We start from the raw sequence: 14,704 nt of genomic DNA on the forward strand, positions 1-14,704 counted from the left end.
CAATGCCCCGGCCTGGGACTCCACTTCCCCCCACCCACCCACTTCTCTCTTCCCCTGAATTTGCAGTGATCACCCCCACAAATAAACCAAAAAAAAACTAGCAAGGAAAGGGGAGTCATCTGGTAATATTGAGGGGGGGGGGGGAGGAGAGAAAGAGATGATGGTAATAATGGGGAATACTAGCTCAGCCTTATACTCACACACACACATACACACACGCCTCCTTCAGGGCATTGCAAAACAAAACAGCATCATCCTGCTGCACATGAAGAAGATCTCGCTGGCTGCTCGCCTCTGGATCATTCATGGTTTTATGAATCACATGCGATGTGCACAGCCCACCAATGTGCCTGCTTTACAAATAGGGATGCCTGCTGCTCGTCCTATTGCAACACTGCAAGCAAAGTACACTGGGGAGGGAGGGGAGAGGAAGGGGAGGGGGGAGACAGGGGGGTGAAAGAGGGAAGGAGAGGGAGGGGAAGAGAGCACTTGCTATCCTGTGAATGAAAGCTCACATGCAGCAATGGAAAAGACATCCTCTGTACCTCCAACACAGACAAGGGACCCTGCTGCCAGGCTCAGCAACAGAGGTGGGATTATTTGTGTAAAGGGGGAGGAGGCGAATTAGATCATCATTACAACGCTGAAATGTGACCTTCACGGTGTTTAACTGCTTCATGTGCTATTTCCCATCCGGTTAATATTCCTGTTTGTCCTTTAATAAAGGAGCTCTTTGAACAGATTGCACAGGCTGCGGATCATTGTGGTTGTGATTGTGTGTGTGATTGTGTGTGTGTGTGTGTGTGTGTGTGTGTGTGTATGTATTTTATTTAATTATTTATTTATTTATAAAATAAAATCGTATCAGGAAATAATACTTTGAGAGTTAACTCGTTATCAAGTATGTCCTGACCACATCATGCGTGTGTGTGTGTATGTATGTACTCACATACTCACAAGTAATATTTTTATATGCTATACGGGTTTTTAGTCACCTTTTCACACACACGTGTACATATAATAGTGAATAATAGGACACAATAGAAAGTAATGTGTGTGTGTGTGTGTGTGTGTGTACACACACTGAAGGGTTAATGTTCTGTGTGCTACACTTTAAAGCGATGCATATACAGTTCAGTATACATGCGCACACCCCCACGCATATGTGGCATACAATAACATTTCTCCCCTTCATTACTGTACAGCTGCAGGCCCTTCATGCAGTGCAGGGGTTAAATGCAGAGAGGTGCGGGGGTGGGGGGTACATAGTGCTGGGAGGAGGGAGGATGCCATGAGCACAGCCTGGCAGGATGAAGGAGAGGGTGGGTTTGCACCAGTGCTGGGGACAGATAAAAGGGAGGAGGAGAAAGATTAGCAGGTTATGGGCTACATGCACTTGACAGGTCGGAAAGAGCAGGAGGCGACTGGGGAGATCTGAATACTGTGCTGCGGAAGTGGGGAGGGACCACAAAGCAGGAGAGAAAAAAAATATATGAATGAATCTGCAAGGAGGAGCTTGGGGAAACCCCTGTGCAACACACAGCGCCTTGCAGGAGCCCGGGAGGAAGCTGCTGCACACACTATGGTGGGGCAGGGGACTTGCTGCTGCAAACCAGGGGCCCCTCGTATTACAGGGACACACTTGGGTGATTTTAACCCTGTCTCAGACCCTCCAACATATTTCACATACACATAGGTCCCACTGTAGTTCCCCTACCCATGTTAGATGCAGCTACTACTAAGCAGTTGTTTCAATGGAAGTCCCCTAATGTATGCAGCTTTATATACACACACAAACTGTAATGTTTAATAGGTACAGCTGGTCTTACAGGTCACACACCCATGTAGTGTTTCTGCTCAATAGGTCCAATTGGAGGGTATGCTTTCTGCGTGTTGGCACGGCTGAGTGTGCTGCAGGTGCTACTGCACATGTTGCAGAGCTGATGCAGTCCTCTGGCGATGAAAGGGTTAAGGGGGCCCAGCCTCTAGGGTAGTTTAACTCCTCGTCATGTTATAAAGGTTTACTTCTACTTTGGTCTAAAGAAAATCTATTAAGAATATAGTCGTATTCTATATTTTTAGCCATATATTTTATTATTTTGGCCTATTATTTTGATTGGTCATGTATGGTATTCATCATTTATTGAAGTGAAAAACAACGATTTCACATTAAAACTTTAACCTTCAGTGTTGTAAGGCAGGGTGTTGCATTGTGTGTTAAGTGCTGCTCCAGCACTTGGGAGTGTTTAGGCCTCAATCAGGGTGCCAGAGGCAGGAGTTGGAGGGCGGGCGTTCGCGTGTGCGAGCGGCAGTCTGCTTGGCGATGTGTGCACATCCTCCCCAGCAGACTTTTTCAAGAGTTGAGGCGGGGAGGGGGCTACAGACAGCAGCTTAGGGATCGGTGTTGCTGTCTTGAAATCATTCTCAAAAATGATTTCATTGGCTGCCGAGGTCCCAGTGACGCTGCTGCAGCTTCAAAAAACAACTTGGGTTGTTTTCCTCCCAGCAGACTTTTTCAGGAGTTGAGGAGGTGGGGAGGGGGCTACAGACGGCAGGTTAGGGATCCAAGTTGCAGTCATGAAATCATTCTCAAGAATGATTTCATTGGCTGCCTAGGTCCCAGTGACGCTGCAGCAGCTTCAAAAAACTAATTTTTTGTTTATTGAAACTGTAGCCAGCGTCAACTCCGTACTTCGGAGACAGGGCAGCTGCTACCCTGACGACCACAATTAACTTTAAATACATTGTTTCGGACGGCCGCCCGCACGTAAGCACGCCCTCCCTCCGAAGCCGGCACCCTGAACGAGGCCTTAACTTAGAGGTGCAGGGTGTGCGTACAGGGTTGCCACCTCTCCGGGTTTGACCCGGAGACTCTGGGTTTCGGGCACTTGGCTACGGGTTTAGCCTGTCAATCTCTGGGTGGAGGCGGGGTGCGGCAGCGTCTCTGGCATTGCCATGGCAACGGGACGTCGCGTAGCGTCCCGGTGTCATGGCAACGCAGAGTCATTTGACGCTGCTCAGCCATGTTCACTGCAGTTGGGCGGGGAGTTGCAGCAGGATGCCGAGAGAAAGTGCCACACCAAGTAAGGGAATTTTTTTTTAACTTTTTCTCCAGGTTGGCCTTCAGTAGAAGGTGGCAACCCTGTGTGTAGCCCTTTAATTGTTCTTCTCGGGGGGCCCACAATGTGGCCTCTGTATCTCTTTTTGTTCTTCTAAAACCTTTAATGTCGTGGTCCCATGAACACTTTTTTTTTTTAAAGATATTTCACTTTTTTAGCTTCTTTGGAGAAGCTGTTTTTTTATTTAATTCAGCAAGGAGTATGAAAAGGACAATGTATATCTATGTATGCATGTATATCTTTATATAGCACTCACAGCTGTACAACGTGCTTTACAAAGACAATACAATGCAGGGAGTTATATTACAATAAGATCGGACAATAGGAAAGGAAAGTTTACAATACAAGTGTTATGATGGGAAACTTAGGCCGCGCGTATAGTGCCTGCGACGTCACCCATCGGCGCTAGCGAAAATTATATTTCGCTTTGCGGCAGCATCGCGGGCGTACTGACATTTGATTGGTTCAGGGGCTGTCACGAGGCGACAGCCCTTGAAAAATCAAATATTGCCAGCTACCAAAATTCGCGACGCCCAGATTGCGGCGCCCCTCTAGCCAAGCCACGGCGCACATTTTGGGAACCACTGTTATACAGTATATACTTAGTGTGTGTGCAGTACTGTATGTGTTTGTGGGGGTGTAATATTCATGCATATGCTGCGGCTCTCGGAATATTTTAGAGAGAATTTTTTTTATAAAATGGCTCTTCTTTCTTGAGAGGTTGCAGACCCATGGTCTAGGCTTTTGGAGCGCTTCATTTAAGAGGTGAGTTTTAAGGTTTGTCTTAAAGGTGGGGAGAGGGTGCTTGGCGTATACGGAGTGTGAGGGAGTTCCACAGGTTAGGGGCAGTGAGGGGAAATGGTTTAAGGCGAGAGAGAGGAGCAGTAGAGGTTAAAAGGTGTGGAAAGGAGACAGTTGTGGGTAGAGACAAGCAGGCGCATAAAGGGGAGATCAAAGCTGATATGTAGGAACGAACAGATGAGTGAAGAGCCTTGAAGGTAAGGAGAAGAAAGAACTTTGTGGGTGATCTGAAATTTAATGCGAAGCCCGGAGAGGGATTTAAGGAGGAGATGAGCAGAGACTGTTCTGGGAGAAAGTGACATTATTCTAGCTGCAGAATTTTGGATAGATTGCAGGAGAAAGTTGTATGGCAGGGAGGCCCGTTGGCAGTATGTTACAATGAGTTTTGCAGGAGAGAAGAAAGAGCGAGCTGATCATATCAATATTACAGAGGAAGAAGCAACAGGTTTTAGTCATGCCGTGAATGTGAATGGAGAAGGGAAGAGTCAAATGTCACTCGTAGGCAACGTGCTTTGGAGACAGAATCGATGGTAGAACCAGGGCCGGCGTGATGGTGCTATCGGTGCCACTGCACCGAGCCCCGCGTTCTTCCCCACAATAATTAAACCGATTGCCGGGGGAGAGTGCAGGGCCTCTGTAACTCTGACCTTCTCCTTCAAGATCCCCTCCTGTCAGTGTCCCTCATCATTGCGCCGCAACGTAAAATGACACGTCAAGTGGTCCCGTTGTAATGGCAATACGACACTATTTGACTTTGTGGTGCCATGTTGAGGGACACTGACAGGAAGAGATCGCGAAGGAGAAAGTAAGAGGCCCCGCACCACTGCTCTGCACCGAGCCCCGCAATTTTCCTAGCCGCCCTAGGGTAGAACCATTTACAGTGATTGAAAAAGGGGATATTGGGCCAGGTCTAGGGGGAAATGACATGCATTACAATCAATTAGTCCAGTGGTTCCCAACTCCAGTCCTCAAGAACCCACCAACAAGCCAGGTTTTAAGGATATCCCTGCTTTAGCATAGGCAGCTCAATCATTTTCACTGACCCACCTGTGCTAAAGCAGGGATCTCCTTGAAACCTGACCAGGTGGAGGTTCTTGAGGACTGGTAACCCCTGAACTAGTCCTCAGTCTTACGTACTCCCTGCCAGAGAAGAGGAAGGCATTTGATCTGTGCAAAAAGGAGAGAAGGTCCTGCAGAACAGGCTAAGCAATTCACTGAAGAGGAAGATAACATGGGACCTACAACCTCCCAATGCTTCAAATTATCGCTAAAACAAAAACATTGAAAGTACCTCATTTTTAAGACATCAATATCCCATACTTGGCCACTTCAACACGTCACCTAAATTGGATTTGTTTGGTCATAGTAGCGATTGCAACTTTAAAAAGTTGTCCAAAAAGCTTTGCTCCCTTTTCTGATCATGTTCTAATGCAATGTACAGTATCACTACTTTTCACTCTTAAAGTGACAGTTTCACAGATCTTGTTGAAAATGAATGAACTCAGTGGCCCAAGAGAAAAGGGAAACAATCAGATCAGCTACTAAGGTTTTTCACTGAGAAATTATAATAATAATTATGCCTGTCCGATAAAAAAAAAAAAAAATAGATGTCAACCAAGCTACAGTACATTTAAGATACTCTACAGTCCACTATCCTTAGTTCTCTTTCTTCCTAGGAGGGTCTGTCCCTGTAGGAATTGGTGCTGATTTGTTAAAAATCAACACCTCTTAAGCACAACTCACTGGACACACATTTTGAAGGTTTATTCTGTATTTCCACTGAAAAAAAACAAAGTTTGATGATGTTTAAAAAGAAAAGCATCCCATTGTAGAGGTTTACATTTCAGCAATATGTTAATTACTAATTTGTTAGAATACCATCACATTGTGGGAGTGTTCACTGCGCTCTGATGCGGGGTATCTCTCCTCATTCAAGTTGCTGGAGGTTAACACTGAATCAGGGTTCAATACCCTACATCGGAGCTTTGTGAATCCCAGTGTGTAACTTTTAAAAACTCCAGAAGAATACATTATCGATCTTCAACACACCAGTCTAATTAATCCCGCTCTTATTGCTCCATAAAATGCTGATTGTCTCCTACATCCCAGTAGAGCGTTACACAAAAGCACAAAGGTTGTGGGTGCATCACATGTGAAACATACATTAATAAGAAAACGGCTGCATATATTTCGAACCAATTAAAGAAAGAACAGCGCTGCCCAATCTATGTGCTCACACACACACACACACACACACACACACACACACACACACACACACACACACACACACACACACACACACACTATGCTGAGGAACCTGGAATATGCCTGTCAAGAGTCACTTCATATGGAGTGACCCTCGTTTACTACAGAAGTGGATCGTCTTGGTCAGTAGCCTCAGATACTCCAATGCAGTATAATCCAGTACAGCTTCAATGTTGATTTTTGGTCCTCTGACCCCAGAGATTGCACATTTGGATGGCCATAGGAGTGTAACAGACAATTTCAATAGAATCAATGACCCAACATCTCAACTCAAAGTGAAATCTCTCCATCAATGGCTAAATAAGATAGTCTACGTTTTTGTGCACCAACCAACTGCGGTTTTAAAGCTGCAGTTCAAGCTGCCGTTTTAAAAAATATATATAATTCCCCATTAAATATGTGCATCAATACAATCTGCACACTGACACGTGATTAGCTAAGCTGCAGATCAATCCATTCTCCTGTAAATCGATCGCTTGTTCAGGGTTATTTAATTCAGTTCTTGCACAGCATTCTGGGCAATGTAGTCCTGGAATATGATTGACTGGGCAGTTACTAGATACAATTGGTTCACCGCTAGAGAGGGTGCGGCTCAAGAGTCAGAGCCCATCGGAAGGGGGCTGTCACTTTAGAAATGCTTCCTACATTAGAAACATTAAAAATGTATTTAAAACATTTGTTTTTTAATGCTAGTACTTTTTCATAGTACAGAACTCATTTATTTAAAAAAAAAAAAAAAAAAATAACCACATATAAGATATTGCTTGAACTGCAGCTTAAATAGAATGATTGAAACTCCAAGTAGCTCTGTAGGGTCACGATTGCAGACAATGACTGATATTACCCTTTAGTAAGTAAATTCACATTATCATTTTCTGCAAAATGTGTACTTTTGAAAACATCACAAGTACTGAAACCACTGTATATGCTCCCCCGCAGAATACTCATAACCTAACCTGTAGTGTAGACAGCAGAAATTGGTGTTCGATTGTGAAATTACATGGGAAAAGTCCCTCAATCTCTCATCTTTTTCTTTAGGGTAAGGTTTGTTAAAGTGGAAGACTACAAAAGACACAATGTGGGCCATGGAACAGCTTTTCTTCCTTCACCTACACAGCAGTAATGGGATTTTTCAAGGACAGTGTGAGGAGACTGCCTGATAATCATCTCTTTTCATTGGGTGTTTTTCAAAGGGAAGGCAATGCACAGAGCATCGGGCCTGAACGTCTTCACTCCTGACTTGCACAGTGCTCTGCAGGAGACAATCGCCAAGCGTTCCCCTCATCGCCTTCTTCTACGTACCTCCATGATTGTCAAGAGGGCAACCTAATCCTGATTGCAAGCAAGAGGATAAGCAGTCCTGCTTTTAATATTCCCACCCCAATAACTTCCTAAGCTGCATTCTGCCATATGGAGAATGAAATCTCGTGGGCTGAGCTGTCTAATTAGGTGGCCCTACAATTACTGCCCGAGGCGCATACGATGCATTTCTCAGCATGGTTAACCATTGCTGATCACCAACCACTTACCCTACATAATAGTGTCAATGATGGTGCCACAGGATCTTCTTGTAACGCGTAGCTCACCACAAACGAGGCGCGACCGCGGGGCTTGGGTAGGGAATTGTATAGAACGCCGACCACAACCGCAAGAGCACATCTAGAGTGTAGGATAGACGTGCAGGCCGGATCAGGGTAACAGAAGACAGCATAAATGAGTTACTTGCCGGATCTTGGCGTACGTTGCCAGGGTCAAGGTTGGAGAGTGTAGAGTAGTCGTGGTGCCAAAGCCAGGGTAGTGCAGGAGAGAGTAGAGTAGGTTTATCCAAAACCAGGGTCAGTGCAGGAGAGAGTAGAGTAGTTGTATCCAAAGCCAGGGTCAGTGCAGGAGAGAGTAGAGTAGTTGTATCCAAAGCCAGGGTCAGTGCAGGAGAGAGTAGAGTAGTTGTATCCAAAGCCAAGGTCAGTGCAGGAGAGAGTAGAGTAGTTGTATCCAAAGCCAAGGTCAGTGCAGGAGAGAGTAGAGTCGTTGTATCCAAAGCCAAGGTCAGTGCAGGAGAGAGTAGAGTAGTTGTATCCAAAGCCAAGGTCAGTGCAGGAGAGTATCACAGAGTAGTATCCAGGAAGGGTCAGGCAGACAGGAACTAGGTGATGAGTGCAGCATCACACAAACAGAGGTTATGCTCGGCAACGACTGGGAGCTCTGAGATCATATTTATGGTACCACCCACCAAAGGGAGGTAACCAGGAAGCAGGTGTGCCTATCCAGGATAGGCTGCTGGATCATGCAGGTGCGTCCTATTACACAGCCAATAGCTACCATGTCAGAATGTGAGCGCGCGCCGCGCGCAACATGTAGGCGACCCGGTTGCGCGCCAACACGGGCGGAGACCAGAGGTGGGACTGTGGAGAAAGAGGTGGAGCGAGGAGCGCAACTGCGCCGCGTAACAGTGTCAGGGCGGGGGCGGAGACCAGAGGCAGGACCCGCGGAGGTAGAGGCGGAGCAAGGGGCGTAACTGCGCTGCATAGCGATGATGCCAGGACGGGGGCGGGACCTAGGGGCGGAGACCGCAGACCATCGGGGAGATAGTGTACCGCGCGCGCGTCAAGACATGCCCAGAGACCGAAGGGGACTGCACAGGACCCTCGCACCGCGCGTAATTATCACCGCCAGGTTGCCACTCTTGAGTGCCATGGTAGTCCAATAGGCGAGTGAGGTAGAAAATTGGGGTGCTCAAACCCGCAGCAACTACATCCAATAATAAAATAATGTGGCCCCTGGAGACACCAGTGGGAGTGGGCAGGCAAATAAGACTTGTAAGTAACACAGTGACTTTTTAACAGTCAGACTTAACTATAACAGTCTAAACCAAAACGCCCCACTCACGTCATCTCCAGGGTTTCTTTGCCGGCGTGCAAGCCAAGAAGGATCCAGAATCCAGATATGTCCAGTAGAAAAAACGAATGGCGCACAGCCAGGGAGTCAGGTGTGGAGTAAAAAAACTTTTTCTTTATTGCAGCATAGTAGGAGACAAATTCACCCCCTTAGGGGACACAGACAGGGACCTCCTACGCGTTTCAGACCAGCAGGTCCTTTATCAAGGAGTATGATACTACTTATATTATACTACTTATATTATACTACTCCTTGATAAAGGACCTGCTGGTCTGAAACGCGTAGGAGGTCCCTGTCTGTGTCCCCTAAGGGGGTGAATTTGTCTCCTACTATGCTGCAATAAAGAAAAAGTTTTTTTACTCCACACCTGACTCCCTGGCTGTGCGCCATTCGTTTTTTCCAATAGGCGAGTGAGGGTTAAAGGGGCAGGAGCAGCAGAACGGCGAATCCTCACACTTCCACCACCAGCCAGTTTACTGCATGAAGTATTGGTATCATAACCAAGTGCGACACCTCAGGGTGTTATAAAAAGCCTTACTGTCGTCATTGATGATTATGTGCTAACGGGGTCACAAAACAATCGTTCACCTGTAACCGTATTTATTTTCATTCCGGATACTCCTATCCCTGCATTCCTATGTAATTAGCCTATTTGCTTCACAATGCAATGTGCATATATTGTTATGAAGCAAAGGGTATGCAATGGTCATACATTTTCATGGTCAAACATAAGAATAACATGATGGTAAATAGTACACGAGGCGATGGTTTGTAGAACAGAGAACGTCCCTTGATGGCTCCTACGCTGATGCCTTTTGCATACTTGGCGATCAAGAAGGAGGGGGCCGGCTGCTTGGCTCGTTATTCTATACCAATATTATGACTAGATAGCGAGCATGTGGTGTTTTCATCCAATTCCCCACATCTCAATGTAACCAGCTTGAAGTCAGATCAAGTCTGCAGGAAGAGGCTGGAAGAGAGAGGTGTAGCTTTGAGGACTGTTGTCATTTTTAAATTGCTAGTGATGGCTGCTCTGTGAGTAGAGAAAAAATTGTAAAACATGAAGTAGCTGGCGAACAGGGACGCCTTTACATGAAACCTCTGAAATTAAACCATCATAGTCAACACCCCATAGCCTGGCAAACACAAGCACTAGATCGGACAGCAAGAGTGTGAGGCGGCGGTAGCACCAACAACAAAGAGAAAAAAACAAAAGAACACTAGAAAGAGTGATCCTATAAGCTTGTAGGGAAAATGCCTTTCTATTCAACCGGAAAACCAACCACCGATTTAGCAAAGAGGGACCCTTGTGGGTACATGGTGTCTTAAGATGCAAGCATTGCAGAAAGGACCTGCGTGGTCCTCACTTCTTGCATGTTAAAGGCAGTAGGTGCTCAAGTAGATAGTGGGCTCCTGCAACTTGTGGGTATTTCTCTTGACAAAAATGTAAAAAGAGTGACAGCGGAGATAGAACGTTCTTTTAATGTTTCTGCAGGTTATTGTTGTTTGGGAATTTATCATTCGGCGCTGCTTTCAATCTAGTGACACTGATATACGAGTTTTGAAAACATACTGGCAAGTACACACATAACCAGTGTGAAGAATACTGCTGACACTGCGTTACTGCGGTACATGGAGGGGGTTAGCTTCATGACTGATGACTACAGGAGGAAGAGAGAAATCAAACACAACTAAATTAGCTACACACAGCAGAAAAACAATAACAAAATAAGTAACCTTGTCAGGCAAGTGGGAGTCCTTAATTTAAAAGGTGCAGCCATGCCCAGAACCAAAATAAACCAATAGCGGTGACATTTTTTAAGGGTGTAAATGTCGAGTGATTTTTATGAAAGTTATTTAAGGAAGTCACCAACATGACCAAGTTAACAACATGCTTTTATCAGCCTCAGACAAGAAAAAGTTTTTTTTTTTTTTTTTTAAATGAGGTAAGGTTTCACTTCATTATCATGCCAATTAATACTCTGATAAATCGCTATTCGACAGCGTGAAACACGTTAGAGTGGCTCTCTTCGTTTGTTCCTGTAGGTGCCATTAAAACGTGCGTGTTTCATACACCGACAGTCTGGTCTGCCCATAAGGGCATTTTAATATAGTATCATTGAAACGTCATAGGGTAGGTTTATTGGCTTATCTGCTTTACATAGCAGTTAGAAAGCCCCTACCAATTTTCCAATTAGTGCAGGTATAATACACCTCAGTGCCAGTCTGCACATCACACTCCATTGAAGAGTAGGTGAATGTGTAAGGCTGACAGAAAGAAATAGGTGTAAGTTTTATTATATTCACACCAGGGAATTTGTGCACTCACAGTTTACCTCTACAGTAAGAGAACTATGATACTAGCTTTGGCCAGCTTGTAATTGCACTACTCACAAAAGCATATGCTTTATTTAACCCCTTCAGGGCCTAGACCACTGGACAATAATTAAATATATTCAGTGTAGGTACCTATAATTTGGTTATGCCTTGACGTGGCTTGCAGGCTTATAACGCTTTAGCCAAAGGGTTTAACAAAATAACCCTTATTCATGAGATCACTATTTTATTTTAGCCTAATTGGTAGGAGCGCAGGAATCGGTTTGGCTGTAATTGGTTTTCTTAAAAGATTCAACAATCTTTAAAATATGAACGTTTGACTTCTACGATTGCCGTGAAAAATAACGGGGGTTTTCAACAGGTTCTGCAATGTATTATAATACCAGATGCTTATCGTCCCTCAGTTTTAGCTGTTTGGCTATGATTGCCATCATGATTATCATGATAGCTAAAGGAAGAGGTAGGTGGAAGAGGCGGAGAGAAGGACATTCTGCGCATTAAAAATAGATGAGCTATGGAAAGTGAAACACCAGCTCACACTGTTTACAAATTAAGAAAAATTATTTCAACTGTTCAGAGTTGGTCTAATCCAGGGTTCCCCAATCTGTTGGTGCCCAAGGGCACACTTGAACGTTCAGGAGAGTGGCAGGCACCAACCAATGCACGCACACACAATACACTTAGCTAGGGGGGCTGCGCCAGTCGCAGATGCAGAAGTTGGGTCCGACTTTCGGTGCAGACCGGCACGCAGCAGTTGTCGGAGGCATCCCCAACAGCCTTGGTGGGCGCCATGGTGCCCCATGGGCACTGCTGTGGGGACCCCTGGTCTAACCAGTCACCAAATGATAAGCTCTTATCTTACTGCTCTTGGTTCACTTGACCTTGCTAGGACAGCCATTATAATTAACACAAGGCCCGTTATAGCTGAAAATAACACTTAACACCGTTAGTGAGCGTTCAAGACACCGGTTAGCACGTAACACCTCGTAAAGTCAATAATGGACCCGTGTGGATCTGGGCTTTAGTAGGTTACTGTCAGGATCTGTGATCCGCAGCGCGCTCGGTGCACCCAGCACTTACTCCAACCCGTGATCGGGTCCCCCGCTCCTTCCGTCATCCGTGATGTGCCCCTTCCTGCACCTGGCATCAGCCGCTATCGTAGGTGCGCGCGCATCCTGCGCAGAGGTAAATACACTGCCATCTGGTCCCGCCTCCAGGTTGCGCCCACGCTGTGATGTCATTGGCGCGCGGTCAGCGCACGCCAGCACCGCGTCACTCACCATCATCACGGACCCTTCCCACACCCGTCTCCTGCACCGGAACTGCCAATCACAGCAGGCGCTGCTGACGAGCCTCCACTCTGCTACTTCCTCATTGGTGCCTGTCTCCTTTATATGCTCAGCCGTCACACTGGCAATTCGGCTGAGCATAAACCTTTGTTTGTTCGAAGTGTTCACTGCTAGCCTTGCCTCCACAGTCTTGTCTTGTACTCCAGTCCCTGACTCATTTGTTCCTGACCTCGGCTTCTATTTTGGACACCGCTCTTCTAATCTCCGGACCCCGGCTACCAACAACAATCCGCACCTCTCCAACCCCGACAAGTACCCCTGACTATCCTTACCTCTCCAATCCCGACCAGGCTACCTCGACCAATTTACACTGCAGACGTGCCCACATGGCTGTGGGTTGGTGTTGTATATCTATCCCCACCTCGGCCTCGCGACCACGCTTTGTTTGTGGTGCGCACTCCGTTACAGTTACCCACGAAGGCCTGTTACGAACTAACACACCCGAATGGTCGTTAACTCCCATGGCAGTCAACACCCGTTTTGATGCGTTAACCCGCAGCAGACCTTAGTGAATCTGCCCCTAACATGAAGCTTCCATACAGCTGCAGCAAACCTACCTATTTGCCTTCGTTTCACATTGCCCATTATTCTCAGACAGCAGTTTCCCAGGGAGGCCGTAACGTGGCAAAGTACAGTCATGAGGAATACAGCTAGAAGTCACTGTCTGTTCTCATGCGGTTTATTCACTGAGCCGCTATGACCAGAACGGCCATTAACAAGCAATAAAGCTATTGCATCTTAGTTAGTATACCCCTACCCCTCAGGTGCCAGGATAGGGATTCACTGTGCCTGCAATAGTCTATTATTTACACAATTATGTAAATGTAGAACAAAACAATACTGGGTCCATGGGGATTAGTCTATAACATGCTAGTCAAATAACTATATTCAAGCATATTGTATATATTTATGTGACCTATCACTTTAGAGACATACAATGCTGTCATTTCGCCGTGACCAAATGACTGCCGGTGTTTAGCTACTAATCTTAACCCCTAAAACTAACGCTACCCCCTACCCTAAACTCTTACCCCAACTGCTAAAACCACTAAAGTTAACCACCTACCCCAAAACTTACCTTCTCTAGAAGCGGTTGTGGCAGAGGGTCCCCTTGTGGGTAAACACCGGTGGGAAGAATGCTGCACATAATGAGATGTGGTCTCTATAAGCCTAAATGTACATCCCTCTTTGGCTCTACGCACCCCAGACTATTATGGTCTGATCAGAGAGTCTGACGTTCAGTATAAATGGTGACATAAAAAAAAATTATGGTGGATAATAAAAGTTACAAAAACCCTTCACCGTACAGGGTACAGTAAATACAAATACCACTGGTGGCTCATTTGTATTCCTCAGACAGATCTGCAACCCTGTCTTTCCACATTATCGCTTAACAAACAATGCTTCTACTGCAGCCAAGGATTCTGCGTAATGACATTCAAATGAGCATAGTGAGTCCGTTTTTGCTTCTTATCCATTTTAACATGGGACTCTATAAGCTTATGCCTGAAGCATTACATAGCTTTTCAGCACTGCCTGGCTTAACGTTTATCGGGTGGAATGTTAAAATGGATTCGAAGGTACCTACTAGATAGAAACAAAAAAACAAACAAAGCACACAACACTCATCGTGAAAAATGTAATAAACTATGTTTATATATAAGGTGTTTCAAGGTTATGCGTACATCAAGGTAGATTAATCAAGCATAGAGCCACAGAGTGGCAGTTACCAGCGTCTGCAACCAGGAACCACCAGAGCTTCACTCTCCTTTCCACCTACAGGTAGGTGAAATGCCAGATAATTGATGACTCTGCCACAGTCTCAATGTCCTGTAAATAGCGTCAATGCGCTTAGTGGATCCTGGGGAGTGGTTGTCCTTTGCTCGCAACTAGTACACAGGTTCCTCTGCAGACCTCACTGTGTTTCCGGATCAG

The 14,704-nt window shown here is 45.7% G+C and overlaps 1 protein-coding gene across 4 annotated transcripts in view; it reads right to left on the bottom strand.

Moving 5' to 3' along the window:
• Nucleotides 1-14,704, bottom strand: part of HIVEP1 (HIVEP zinc finger 1) — a 278,338-nt gene that overhangs the window by 246,332 nt on the left and 17,302 nt on the right. Inside the window, exon 1 of one of the 4 annotated variants that reach the window (XM_075585699.1) lies at nucleotides 516-597. The exons of 2 other annotated variants lie outside the window; for them this stretch is intronic. The gene's annotated coding sequence lies outside the window, so the exon portion shown is untranslated. Of the gene's footprint in view, nucleotides 1-200; nucleotides 386-515; nucleotides 598-14,704 lie in introns of those variants that run through there. One more of the 4 variants, XM_075585697.1, reaches the window with a different exon arrangement.

Source organism: Ascaphus truei, chromosome 2 (assembly GCF_040206685.1).
Source record: "Ascaphus truei isolate aAscTru1 chromosome 2, aAscTru1.hap1, whole genome shotgun sequence".
Taxonomy (NCBI): Eukaryota; Metazoa; Chordata; class Amphibia; order Anura; family Ascaphidae; genus Ascaphus; species Ascaphus truei.